This window comes from Carettochelys insculpta, chromosome 34, assembly GCF_033958435.1.
Source record: "Carettochelys insculpta isolate YL-2023 chromosome 34, ASM3395843v1, whole genome shotgun sequence".
In the NCBI taxonomy this organism is placed as follows: domain Eukaryota; kingdom Metazoa; phylum Chordata; order Testudines; family Carettochelyidae; genus Carettochelys; species Carettochelys insculpta.
Window position 1 is genome coordinate 976,804 of NC_134170.1, and position 15,367 is coordinate 992,170.

Sequence of the window (15,367 nt, forward strand, 5' to 3'; positions counted from 1 at the left end):
CTCCAATGTGTCCACATCCTTCCCATGCTGGGAGGCCCAGAACTGGACTCATGTGATGGAGTGGGGGTGGGGGTGCATGTGAGACTCAGGCTGGATGCGTGTGTGACAGGCAGAGCAGCTCCCAGCGGCTAAGGATGACCCCTGGGCTGTACCCTAGGCTGGCAGGTAACACCTGTGCCCTGAGCACAGAGCAGGGAGGAGCCGAGCTGGGTTTGAATGGGGGCGGCAGTGAGAAGCTGGGGGGAGAGGGAGCTGGAGGGCAGCCAGCCTGGCGAGGGGGGAAGCTGCACCCCAGAGGGGCACCCCTCGGGCTCCTCTCCCCAGGACGGATTGGAATGACTGTCTCTGCCGGCTGTACTGACCCCTCTGTGCTGAGCTGGGCTCTGGCGCCTCATAAATATCCTGTTCTACCTGCTGGGTGAGAGTCAGTGTGATGGAGTGGGGGATACCTGTGTGCGTGTGTGTGGCTCACAGAGGGTGTGGGGCTCCTGCTGAGGGTAACCCTGACAACCAGGTAACACCTTTGTACTGCAGACAAAGGAGGAGGTGGAGCCTCAGGAGTTTGAATTGGAACTGGGAGTTGGAAGCAGGGAGTCTGGGCTGGGAGAGAGAGAGAGACAAAGGAGGGGGCCAGGCCCCAGCTCTGGGGGCCCCTCGGGGCCTCCTCTCCCCAACATGGATGGGACTGGCTGTCTCTGCCGGCTGCACTGACTCCTCTGTACGATGCTGTGTCCTGTCGGCTAATAAACCTGCTGTTTTCCTGCTGAGTGAGAGACTCTCCTGCCTGCGGACAGGGTGCAGAGCTTGGGGGACCCCAGAACCCCATCACAGTCACTCCTGCCTGGGGCCGGGGGGCAGCGCTTGGGTACCCCTGCACCCCGTCACAATGCAATACTCCAGATGTGGCCCCACCAGTGCGGAGTAAAGGGAACAATCGCTTCTCTAGCTCTGCTGGAAATGCTCCTCCTGACCAGGGGAAATGACCAAAAATCTTCCGAGGACCAACCAGAATTCGATCTTCCGAGGAAAACAAAGCCATTCCCAGATTGTTTCCTTGGGCGCCGAGCCATTAGGTTTTCTGCATGTCAGCAATGGCGCATTTCACGCCATGCACAGAGTCACTCTTCACACACAAGCACAACCCATGCCCACAGCGTCGAGCACACACGTTCCACGGGGCGGAATGGAGGAAAGGACATGTCACAAGGGACGTTTTGCCTAACGCGTCCTTGGGTGATGCAGGGCCGTCTGCAGGATCCAACTTTCACAACGTATGGAGGAGGAAGGGAGGCAGCTAAATTCCTGCCGGCGTCTCCGCGGTTCCCAAAGGGGAGGGTCCTGACCCAAAAGGAGATCGCAACCCCCTTCGCATGCGCCCAACACCAAAGCCTGGAGCGCAGCGGGAAAAAGCCCGACTGGCCAAACCGGGCTCAATTTTTGTGCTACCCAACCAGAGCTACTCAACTGAGAAGTGGGTGAGTCCAGGCTCCTGCAGGGCCAAGATTCACGCAACAGCCCCAGGTTTGGCAACTGACCCTCGGGAGTGCAGTTAATTCCCCCTGTTGTCTGCAAATTATAGGGGTATGAGGGACAGAGGGACCCTGTCCTTGGCGGGGGACCCCAGCCGCACCCTGCCAGTGAGAAATGACACAGCCTGGTACGGACGGGCCCCGCTCACCTGCAGTGGAGATGGGGCAGAGGAGGAGGAGGAGGAGTGTGAGGAGCTGCCAAGCGACCTCATCCTTTGGGAGACACATCCAGGGCATAATCCATAGAGAGACGGGAGGGCTTGCACACCTGGCCAGGAGCTGCAGTGCACTGATGGGTGCGGGGCAGGAACGGGGGACCTTGGCCCCCACGGGCGGGCGGGCGGCGTGTGGATTGGTTGGGTGAGGCAGACAACTAAACGAAGTTCAGCAGGTGAATCTCAAAGGTCGGGGAGGCTGGGAGATTTGGCTTGGGTGCCAGTCACGAGGGAACCAACCCGTGCCGTGCCCCATGTGGGGTGGGACAGGGGAGAGCCCGTCCCCTCATAGCCTCCACACCGAAGACCTCGGAGGGATGGGAATGGGGAGACGGGCCAGGAAGCTCCGGGGCAGACGCCCCGGGAACCCGGGGGTGTCCATCAATGGAGGGGGCTCAGAGCGCGCTAGATAAAAGCCCCTCGGGGCTGGGCTAGAATCGCTGCTGCCGGCTCTGTGCCCGGGCCAGGGGCTGGACCGAGAGACCCCTCGGTGTCCCATCCCGCAGCACATCGATCATGGGGAGCGGTTGTTCCGCTCTCCTCGGCACTGGGGAGGCCACAGCTGGAAGGGTGCAGAAAGGACGGGGGTGCGCTGGAGAGGGGCCGGCGGAGGCCACGGGAAGGCGTCGGGGGCCGGAGCACGTGGCCGAGGGACTGGGGCGCGGTGAGTCGGCAGAGGAGCAGAGCCAGGGGGGATTTGCTGGAGGGGCTCGGACGAGGCCGGGGAGAGGCTGTTCTCGGGGGGCCGGGGGGAGGGGGAAACGCTCTTTCCCAGCAGGGCGGGGCGGCGCTGGGACGGGGCCCTGGAGAGGTGGGGGGATCCTGGAGGTGGAGCTGGCCCAAGCCCTGGCTGGGATGATGGAGTTGGGGCTGGTCCTGCTGTGGGCAGGGGGCTGGACCCCAGACCTCCTGAGGTCCCGTCCCAGGATGCCACCCTGGGCTCTGTTCCAGCCGCTCCCCCAAGGCAGGTGGTGCCGGGGCACCTGCTTCCTGCCCCCCGCCCCACGTGGCCCCCGGGAACGGTCTCTGCCCCCGGCCGGCTTGAGGGGCCCCTGTGTCACGAGTCCTGTTTCCAGGGCCCTCCAGACGCCCGGCTCTGGGCTCCCTGGGGCGGCCACGGGGCCGGCGGCTCCGTGCGACCTTCTCCCCGTGCACTTCCCGCAGGTCACGGCCTTGTGAGAGCCAGGAGCCCCCCTGCGCCCCGATTCGCAGCCCAGAGCCTGCAACCCCCTGTGTCCCGACCCCCAGAGCCTGTACCCCACGCGTCCCGACCCCCAGAGACTACGCCCCTCTGTGTCCCGACCCCCAGAGCCTGCACCCCCCACTGCTCCGACCCCCAGAGCCTGCACCCCCCACTGCTCCGACCCCCAGAGCCTGTACCCCCCGTGTCCCGACCCCCAGAGCCTGCACCCCATGCGTCCCGACCCCCAGAGCCTGCACCCCCCAGTGCTCCGACCCCCAGAGACTGCGCCCCCCACTGCTCCGACCTCCAGAGCCTGCACCCCCCCAGTGCTCCGACCCCCAGAGCCTGCACCCCCCCATCCCGACCCCCAGAGCCTGCACCCCCCACTGCTCTGACCCCCAGAGCCTGCACCCCCCCACGTCCCGACCCCCAGAGCCAGCACCCCCCACTGCTCCGACCCCCAGAGCCTGTACCCCACGCATCCCGACCCCCAGAGCCTGCACCCCCCAGTGCTCCGACCCCCAGAGACTGCGCCCCCCACTGCTCCGACCCCCAGAGCCTGCGCCCCCCAGTGCTCCGACCCCCAGAGACTGCGCCCCCCACTGCTCCGACCTCCAGAGCCTGCACCCCCCCAGTACTCCGACCCCCAGAGCCTGCACCCCCACGTCCCGACCCCCAGAGCCTGCACCCCCCCCAGTGCTCCGACCCCCAGAGCCTGTACCCCACCAGTGCTCCGACCCCCAGAGCCTGCACCCCCCTGCACTCTGACCCCCAGAGCCTGCACCCCCCGTGTCCCGACCCCCAGAGCCTGCACCCCCCTGCACTCTGACCCTTAGAGCCTGTACCCACCACGCCCTGACCCCCAGAGCCTGCACCCTCCCCTGCACCTGACCCCCAGCCCAGAGCCTGTAAGCCTCCTGCACCCCGACCCCCAGACCCTGCACCCCCCCGCACCCCAAACTCCAGCCCAGAGCCTGTACCCCTCCTGCGCCCCGACCCCCGGAGCCTGCACCCCCCACACCCCGACCCACCTGAGATTGTCCAACCCCACTGCCGACCCCGGGCAGAGAGCGGCCTGTCCTGGGGCGGCCCCAGAGGAGCAATAATTTATTGGGCTGTACAGTACATCAGTAGAGGGGGGCAGCTGGGTAGGGGCTGGGGGTTAAAGTGCTTTGCGGATGACCTCTGGGTTTGGGGGGCCCGGGGGCTGCGGGGGATCTGGGCCCATCCTGCTCCGGCAGCCCCTCGACGGACGAGGCTGCCCCCTTCCCGGGGGTGCAGGCAGGGGGTGGTCCCACGAGATTGCTGGGTGGGGGCTGGGCTCTTCACAGCCCCCCAAGCGCCACCCCGGGGGGCTGAGCTGTGGGTCAGAGCCCGGTCACAATCTTCGGCCTCTGGATCTGCATCTGGGTGGGGAAAAAGGGTGTGAGGTCAAGGGGGTCCCCCGTGCCCCCCACCAGCCCCTGCCCCCCACGGCCACACTGACACCCCTCCCAGCCCCCCACTTCTCCCCTCCCCATGGCTGGTTGAAGGAGCCTTGACACCGAGCCGGTGCAAAGTGGGGCGGCAGCACGGGGGGCACCTACCTGGACGTTGGGGTTCACTGAGGAGAGCCGAGGGGTGAAGGTTCCCGAGCCGCTGCTCCCTGCGCAGGCAGAAAGGAAGCGGAGTCAGGAAAGGGGGCTCGGGGGGCTGCCTGTACCCCCTGCGCCCCGACCCCCTTCCCTACCCTAGAGCCTGCGCTCCCACCCCAAGCCCCTCCGGCCCCGGCCCAGCCCTGAGACCCCTTCCGCCCCGAACCCTCGGCCCTACCGCGGGAGGTTTCTTACACGCACCAGTGGGAAGAGGGTGTGTCGCACGCCCCCGTGTCGCACATCCCCTCCGTGTCGCACATCCCCTTTTGTGTCGCACGCCCCCTCCGTGTCGCACATCCCCACTGTGTCGCACACCCCCGTGTCCCACACCCTCTGTGTCACATGCCCCTTCCCTGTTGCACACCCCCTCCATGTCACACATCCCCACTGTGTCGCACGCCCCCTCCGTGTCGCACATCCTCACTGTGTCACACGCCTCTTCTGTCTTGCACACCCCGTGTCCCACACCCTCTGTGTCACACGCCCCCAGTGTTGCACACCCCCTTTGTGTTCCACACCCTCTGTGTCACACACCCTGTGTCACACACCCCTTCCGTGTCGCACACCCCCTCCGTGTCGCACATCCCCACTGTGTCACATGCCTCTTCTGTGTTGCACACCCCGTGTCCCACACCCTCTGTGTCCCACACCCCCAGTGTTGCACACCCCCTTTGTGTTCCACACCCTCTGTCACACACCCTGTGTCACACACCCCTTCTGTGTCGCACATCCCCACTGTCGCACACCCCTCCTTGTCGCACGCCCCCTCCGTGTCGCACATCCCCACTGTGTCACATGTCCCCTCCATGACGCCCAGCCCCTGTCGCATGCCCCCCTCCATGTCGCACAGTTGTGCACATAAGAAAATTCACCCTCCGGGGAGGTGCATGGCCGCAGGGCCTTACCGCTGTAGGAGGCGTTTTCGTTCTTGATGGTGCCTCCATACACGCTGATTTCCTCCTCGTAATCATCCAGCTGCTCCACCGAGCTGGCCAGGCTGGGGGGGAAGCAGGGCCAGGCCCATGAGTGAGACACCAGCACCCACATGCCAGAGATATTACCCCTGGGGGCACCCCAGCAAACAATACCCCATCATCCTCCAGCCCCCTGCTCTAACCACCAGCACCCACTGCCCTCCCAGAGCCGGGGAGAGAACCCAGGAGTCCTGGCTCCCACCCCCTGCTCTAACCACCAGCCCCCACTGCCCCCCCAGCGCCAGGGGGAGAACCCAGGAGTCCTGGCTCCCACCCCCTGCTCTAACCACCAGCCCCCACTGCCCTCCCAGCACCAGGGAGAGAACCCAGGAGTCCTGGCTCCCACCCCCTGCTCTAACCACCAGCCCCCAACTGCCCTCCCAGTGCTGGGGAGAGAAACCAGGAGTCCTGGCTCCCACCTCCTGCTCTAACCACCAGCCCCCACTGCCCTCCCAGCGCCAGGGGGAGAACCCAGGAGTCCTCGCTTCTGGACCCCACATGCACCTGGCCCTTTTACCTGGCCTTGCTCCGACACCTCCTGGCTTGGATGAGGAAGGCGCCAAGGACGATGCCAATGACGAACAAGATGACCAGGGGCACGGCCAGCCCCACACCCACCTTACTGATGCGGTTGTCACAGCGGTCGTCCATGTACCAGAATGCATCCGTGTTGGCGCAGCTGTGCCGGGAGTGAGGTAAGGGTTGAGCAGGGTTCCCCCAACACCGGCCCTTCCCTGGACTCCCCGGTCCCCCTCCCTGGCTCTTCCCTGGGCTCCCCCGTCCTCCCGCACCAGCCCTTCCCTGGGCTCCCCAGTCCCCCCGCACCAGCCCTTCCCTGGGCTCCCCCGTCCCCCCGCACCAGCCCTTCCCTGGGCTCCCGCGTCCCCCCGCACCAGCCCTTCCCTGGGCTCCCGCGTCCCCCCGCACCAGCCCTTCCCTGGGCTCCCCCGTCCCCTGCACCAGCCCTTCCCTGGGCTCCCCCCAACCCCCACACCAGCCCTTCCCTGGGCTCCCCTGTCTCCCCACACTGGCCCTTCCTTGGTGGCCCCTTCAGCCACCATCCTCAGCTCCCCTCTTTGGGGTACCCCTCTTCTCTCCAGTCCTTCCCCACTGCCCCCTCAGGCTCAGGTTCAGGGTTCAACGTTTAGGGAGGAAGGGAAGGTTAGAGGTGATGGTCAAAGGTCAGGATTAGGGTTTGGATTAAATTTAAGGTTGCACTTAGGGTTGGTGGTGCGGGTGAGAGCTGGGGTGGGGCAGGGTTAGGGGTGTGGCTGAGGGTTAGGGGTCAGGTTTAGGGAGGGAGTTAAGGTTACGGTTAGGATGAGAGTTAAGGTTTGGGTGAGAATTAAGGTGAGAGTTAAGGTTAAGGTGAGAGTTAAGTTAGGGTTAGGGTGAGAGTTAAGGTTAAGGTTAGAGTAAAAGGTTTAAGGTGAGGGTACGGTTTAGGGCTAGAGTTAGGGGGAGAGTTAAGGTTAAAGTCAAGGTTAAGGTTAGGTAGGATTAAGGGGTTAGGATGGGATTCGGTTTAGGGCTGCGGCAGAGGCACTGAAGGCCCCTGAGCGCAGGGTGGCCTGTCGACAGAGGACTCTGAGGAATCCAGGTGAGCCTGGGAAGACACCTGGCTGCCACCCCTCGCTCCCCAGGCCAGCGGGGTGCACTCACTCGCACTGGGGCCCGGAGCTCCTCACACGGCACTGCCCGTCTCTGCAGTTCAGGAAGTCCGGCAGGGCCTGGGAGCATCTGGAGAGGCACTCCAGGGTGCCCTGGGCGGTGATGCGGGGGAAGTAGTACTGGGCATATTCTGAGGGGAAGAATTCCTGGCAGGTAGCTGATCGGGGGGACAAGAGAAGGGTCAGCGGGAGGCTGGGTGGGATCAGCCCAGAGCCGTCAGCAGCGGCAGGCTGAACATGACCGGGCAGCCCCCCAGCCCCCCACCGGGAACTGGGGTCACTCACCCGCTGCCGAGAAATTTGTGGTGGCGTTTTTCAGGATGGGATCGGGTGGAGCAGTGAAGCAAATAGGGCTGGAGTCTGGTGAGGGAGAAAACCAGGGGGGTCGTGTGGTTATCTGCCACCGGCTAGTCGGTAATAAGGTGCTATGGCGCCCCAAACTGAGACTGGGGTCCCCCCATTGCGCTGGAGCTCACAGAACCCCCCAAACTGAGACTGGGGTCCCCCACTGGGCTGCAGCTCACAGAACCCCCCAAACTGAGATAGGGGTCCCCCACTGGGCTGCAGCTCACAGAACCCCCCAAACTGAGATCGGGGTACCCCCATTGGGCTGGAGCTCACAGAACCCCCCAAACTGAGACTGGGGTCCCCCCATTGGGCTGGAGCTCACAGAACCCCCCAAACTGAGATTGGGGTCCCCCACTGGGCTGCAGCTCACAGAACCCCCCAAACTGAGATCGGGGTCCCCCCACCGGGCTGCAGCTACACAGAACCCCCCAAACTGAGATCAGGGTCTACGCATTGGGCTGGAGCTCACAGAACCCCCCAAACTGAGATCGGGGTCCCCCCATTGGGCTGGAGCTCACAGAACCCCCCCAAACTGAGAACGGGGTCCCCCATTGGGCTGGAGCTCACAGAACCCCCCAAACTGAGATCGGGGTCCCCCCATTGGGCTGCAGCTCACAGAATCCCCCAAACTGAGATCGCGGTCCCCCATTGGGCTGGAGCTCACAGAACCCCCAGACTGAGATCGGGGTCCCCCCATAGTTCTCGAGCTGCCCAGATCCCCCAGACTGAGATGGGGCTCCCCACCATTGTGCCAGGCACTGCCCAGACTTAAAACTAGTCAGAGATGCCCAAGCAGGTGGGTAACTCTTGGGGGGCCCAGGCTGCCCCCCCCCGACTCCACTGGGTGGCCCTGCCGTGGGGGGACAGGGAGGAAGCCCTCGACCACGTAAGGACACAGCTCTGCCCTTCCCACCCCATCACCTCCCCTGGGACCCAGGGCAGACCGGTACCCGCGGGGTGGGGGCTCTCCGGGCTCCCTCTCGCCCCCCCCAAGGCAGGGTCAGACCCCCGACACCTACCGTTGCAATTCTCTGTCACGTTCTCGGTTGCTTCCAGCTGCTGGACCACCTGCTCGGTGGCAGCCATCAAGGTCTCCTCCGTGTCCAGCTGGACTGGAGGTTCAATAACCACCGTGTGGTTAACCACAACGCTCCCCTTCCTGCGGGCAAAGCCAGGAGCTGGTGGTTAGAGCAGGGGGGGCGGGGGCCAGGACTCCTGGGTTCTCTCCCTGGTGCTGGGAGGGCAGTGGGGGCTGGTGGTTAGAGCAGGAGGTGGGAGCCAGGACTCCTGGGTTCTCTCCCCGGCGCTGGGAGGGCAGTGGGGGCTGGTGGTTAGAGCAGGAGGTGGGAGCCAGGACTCCTGGGTTCTCTCCCCGGCGCTGGGAGGGCAGTGGGAGCTGGTGGTTAGAGCAGGGGGGACGGGGGCCAGGACTCCTGGGTTCTCTCCCCGGCGCTGGGAGGGCAATGGGAGCTGGTGGTTAGAGCAGGGGGGACGGGGGCCAGGACTCCTGGTTTCTCTCCCCAGCGCTGGGAGGGCAGTGGGGGCTGGTGGTTAGAGCAGGGGGTGGGAGCCAGGACTCTGGGTTCTCTCCCCGGCGCTGGGAGGGCAGTGGGGGCTGGTGGGTAGAGCAGGGGGCAGGGCTGGGAGCCAGCGCCCTGGGGGACATCCCAAGTGGGTTTTCTGTCACCATCCCCAACACACCCAGGTTGCTCGTTAACATCCCAGCAGCCCCAGGCCCGAGCTTACCCCAGACTGAGGATGATGACCTCCTTGTAGCCCTTCACATGCTGGTACACGATGTTCATCTGCAAGACAAAAAATTGCCCCCAACGTCCTGCGTGAAACAGGCAAGAGAGACCCACAGCAAGCGATGGACGAGCCCCGACCCAGGGACCTCACCCGTGCTTTGAACTCCAACTCGAATTCAATGTACGCTGGCGAGGATGTATTTTTCAGCTCCTCCTTGTACACCCGGTTGGTGACCTTCACTTGAACTTCCACCTCAACTTTGAACGTCTCTGGAAGAGCCGGGGAAACGGTTACAGCCCAGCTCCAAAACCTCCCTCCGCCAGCACCGGCACATTCCCGCAACCCCACGTCGCCGCCTGAAGACCACCCGGCCCACCGACAGCTGCCCATCAGTCCTTGGCAAGGGCCCCGCAGACGGGAACGGCCACCCATTGTCCCCTGCGTAGAATCACCAACTCAGACAATGCGAGGGACCTTCCCCGGTAGGTGTCCATCCAACCTGCTCTGAAACACCTCCAGCCAGGGGGTGCCATGGCCTCCCCAGGCAACGTATTCAAGGGCTTACCCACCCGCAGAGAGCTTTTTCACGTCCGACCTCCACCTCCTTTGCTTCAGGTTAAGCCCATTGCTGTGACCTGCACTCAGAGGCCGAGGAGAACCATTTTTCTACCTCCTCCTTGTGACCCTCTTTTAGGGACTTGAAAATGGCTCTCACGTCCCCCCTCCGCCTTTTCTTTCCTCCACGAAACAAGCCCAGTTCTTTCTGTCGTCCCTCTTCGTTCATGTTCTCTAGAACGTCCATCCTGCTTGTGCCTCTGCTTTGGTTCCCCTGGGCAGGGCATGGGGGCTGTGGAAAAGGGCTTTCAGACCTGCCCTGGAAGAGCCGCCCCCAGAGCCAGCAGACTGGGGGGCAGACATCCGGAAAGACAAAGGCGGCACTTACTGATGTCGGTGGAGATTGTTTCTCGGGCGTTCTCGCAGAGCGTCCCGTAGAACTGGGACGTGCACTCGCATTGCTGCCCGGTGTAGGTTCCCCCGTTCTGGCACACGACTGGAAGAGAAGCCACAGCGTGAGGAAGGGTTCCCGGCCCACCAAGTATTCTGCCCAGTGCAAAAAGGAAAGGGAGCACCCATCAATCCCGCAGAGGGACTCGAAAATCCAGGCAGTGGAGATAAACAGCCACAGCCACCTCCCCATCCATCCATCCATCCATCCACAGCCACCTCCCCATCCATCCATCCACCCATCCACAGCCACACCCACCTCTCCATCCATCCATCCATCCATCCATCCATCCACAGCCACACCCACCTCCCCATCCATCCATCCATCCATCCACAGCCACACCCACCTCCCCATCCATCCATCCATCCATCCACAGCCACCTCCCCATCCATCCATCCACACATCCACAGCCACACCCACCTCCCCATCCATCCATCCATTCACATCCACGCCCACCTCCCCATCCATCCATCCATCCATCCATCCACAGCCACACCCACCTCCCCATCCATCCATCCATCCATCCACAGCCACCTCCCCATCCATCCATCCACACATCCACAGCCACACCCACCTCCCCATCCATCCATCCATTCACATCCACGCCCACCTCCCCATCCATCCATCCATCCATCCATCCACAGCCACACCCACCTCCCCATCCATCCATCCATCCACAGCCACACCCACCTCCCCGTCCATCCATCCACAGCCACACACACCTCCCCATCCATCCATCCATCCACAGCCACACCCACCTCCCCATCCATCCATCCATCCACAGCCACCTCCCCATCCATCCATCCATCCATCCACAGCCACACCCACCTCCCCATCCATCCATCCATCCATCCACAGCCACACCCACCTCCCCATCCATCCATCCATCCACAGCCACACCCACCTCCCCCTCCATCCATCCATCCATCCATCCATCCACAGCCACACCCACCTCCCCATCTATCCATCCATCCACAGCCACCTCCCCATCCATCCATCCATCCATCCACAGCCACATCCACCTCCCCATCCATCCACAGCTACAGCCATACCCACCTCCCCATCCATCCATCCATCCATCCACAGCCACACCCACCTCCCCATCCATCCATCCACAGCCACACCCACCTCCCCATCCATCCATCCACAGCCACACACACCTCCCCATCCATCCATCCATCCATCCACAGCCACACCCACCTCCCCATCCATCCATCCATCCATCCACAGCCATACCCACGTCCCCATCCATCCATCCATCCATCCACAGCCACACCCACCTCCCCATCCATCCATCCACAGCCATACCCACGTCCCCATCCATCCATCCACAGCCACACACACCTCCCCATCCATCCATCCATCCATCCACAGCCACACCCACCTCCCCATCCATCCATCCATCCATCCACAGCCATACCCACGTCCCCATCCATCCATCCATCCATCCATCCACAGCCACACCCACCTCCCCATCCATCCATCCATCCATCCACAGCCATACCCACCTCCCCATCCATCCATCCATCCATCCACAGCCATACCCACCTCCCCATCCATCCATCCATCCATCCATCCACAGCCATACCCACCTCCCCATCCATCCATCCATCCACAGCCACACCCACCTCCCCATCCATCCATCTATCCACAGCCACACCCACCTCCCCATCCATCCATCCATCCATCCATCCACAGCCACACCCACCTCCCCATCCATCCATCCATCCATCCATCCACAGCCACACCCACCTCCCCATCCATCCATCCATCCATCCATCCACAGCCACACCCACCTCCCCATCCATCCATCCATCCATCCATCCACAGCCACACCCACCTCCCCATCCATCCATCCATCCACAGCCACACCCACCTCCCCATCCATCCATCCATCCATCCATCCACAGCCACACCCACCTCCCCATCTATCCATCCATCCATCCATCCATCCACAGCCATACCCACCTCCCCATCCATCCATCCATCCACAGCCACACCCACCTCCCCATCCATCCATCTATCCACAGCCACACCCACCTCCCCATCCATCCATCCATCCATCCATCCACAGCCACACCCACCTCCCCATCCATCCATCCATCCATCCATCCACAGCCACACCCACCTCCCCATCCATCCATCCATCCATCCATCCACAGCCACACCCACCTCCCCATCCATCCATCCATCCATCCATCCACAGCCACACCCACCTCCCCATCCATCCATCCATCCACAGCCACACCCACCTCCCCATCCATCCATCCATCCATCCATCCACAGCCACACCCACCTCCCCATCCATCCATCCATCCATCCATCCACAGCCATACCCACCTCCCCATCCATCCATCCATCCACAGCCATACCCACCTCCCCATCTCCCCATCCATCCATCCATCCACAGCCACACCCACCTCCCCATCTATCCATCCATCCACAGACACACCCATCTCCCCATCCATCCATCCATGCACAGCCACACCCACCTCCCCATCCATCCATCCATCCATCCACAGCCACACCCACCTCCCCATCCATCCATCCACAGCCATACCCACCTCCCCATCCATCCATCCATCCATCCATCCACAGCCACACCCACCTCCCCATCCCTCCATCCATCCATCCACAGCCACACCCACCTCCCCATCCATCCATCCATCCATCCACAGCCATACCCACCTCCCCATCCATCCATCCACAGCCACACCCACCTCCCCCACCATCCATCCATCCTTCCATCCACAGGCACACCCACCTCCCCCTCCATCCATCCATCCTTCCATCCACCCACAGCCACACCCACCTCCCCCTCCATCCATCCATCCATCCACAGCCACACTCACCTCCCCATCTCCCCATCCATCCATCTATCCATCCATCCACAGCCATACCCACCTCCCCATCCATCCTTCCATCCACCCACAGCCACACCCACCTCCCCCTCCATCCATCCATCCACAGCCACACCCACCTCCCCATCTACCCATCCATCCATCCACAACCACACCCACCTCCCCATCTACCCATCCATCCATCCATCCATTCACAGCCATACCCACCTCCCCATCCATCCATCCATCCTTCCATCCACGCACAGCCACACCCACCTCCCCCTCCATCCATCCATCCATCCATCCATCCATCCACAGCCACACCCACCTCCCCATCTACCCATCCATCCATCCATCCATCCATCCACAGCCACACCCACCTCCCCATCTACCCATGCATCCATCCATCCACAGCCATACCCACCTCCTCATCCATCCATCCATCCATCCACAGCCACACCCACCTCCCCATCCATCCATCCATCCATCCATCCATCCACAGCCACACCCACCTCCCCATCCATCCATCCATCCATCCATCCACAGCCATACCCACCTCCCCATCCATCCATCCACAGCCATACCCACCTCCTCATCCATCCATCCATCCATCCATCCATCCACAGCCACACCCACCTCCCCATCCATCCATCCATCCATCCACAGCCACACCCACCTCCCCATCCATCCATCCATCCATCCATCCACAGCCATACCCACCTCCCCATCCATCCATCCACAGCCATACCCACCTCCTCATCCATCCATCCATCCATCCATCCACAGCCACACCCACCTCCCCATCCATCCATCCATCCACAGCCACACCCACCTCCCCATCTATCCATCCATCCATCCATCCACAGCCATACCCACCTCCCCATCCATCCATCCATCCATCCATCCACAGCCACACCCACCTCCCCATCCATCCATCCACAGCCACACCCACCTCCCCATCCATCCATCCATCCACAGCCACACCCACCTCCCCATCTATCCATCCATCCATCCATCCACAGCCATACCCACCTCCCCATCCATCCATCCATCCATCCATCCACAGCCACACCCACCTCCCCATCCATCCATCCACAGCCACTCCCACCTCCCCATCCATCCATCCATCCATCCATCCATCCACAGCCACACCCATCTCCCCATCCATCCATCCATCCACAGCCACACCCACCTCCCCATCCATCCATCCATCCATCCATCCACAGCCACACCCACCTCCCCATCCATCCATCCATCCATCCATCCACAGCCACACCCACCTCCCCATCCATCCGTCCATCCATCCATACACAGCCATACCCACCTTCCCATCCATCCATCCATCCACAGCCGCACCCACCTCCCCATCCATCCATCCATCCATCCACAGCCGCACCCACCTCTCCATCCATCCATCCATCCATCCACAGCCGCACCCACCTCTCCATCCATCCATCCATCCATCCATCCACAGCCACACCCACCTCCCCATCCATCCATCCACCCACAGTCGCATCAACCTGATCAGCCATTCCAGCTTCTCCCACCCACCCTCCTTCAAATCACATCTGACATGCCATAGACGTGCACCACCAGTCCTTCTCGACAGCTACCCTATTATTGCTGAAGCACAGGACTCGTCTCCCTAACAATTCATGACCATTGTGTGAATTGCTGACAGACCCTCCGAGGGATATTTTAAGAGACTTTCACAATATAGGGTGACACACCTGTTGGTTTAGAGGTAGAAGGAGGAGTTGTAATCCTGGTGGTACTCTCTGTCATTGTGGTAATCATTGTTGAGGTGGGCGTGATGATCTTTGTGGTTGTGGCAAGGGTTGGGTTGGTCGAGCTCAGTGGCATGAAGGTGGTAGTCGTGGTGACATCTGGGCCCATTGTGCTTTCTGGGGAGATGCTGGTGGTGACATCAACACCTGTGCTGGTTTCCGGGGAGATGGTGGTGGTGATGTCAGCACCTGTGGTGCTATCTGGGGACATGGTGGTTGTGACATCAGCGGCTGTGGTAGTTTCCATGGAGATGGTGGTGATGACGTCAGCGGCTGTGGTGGTTTCTGAGGAGATATTGGTGGTGTTATCAGTGGCTGCGGTGGTTTCCGGGGAGATGCTGGGGGTGACTTCAGCACCTGTGGTGGATTCCGGGGAGATGCTGGTGGTGATGTCAGCACCTGAGGTGGTTTCTGCGGAGATGCTGGTGGTTA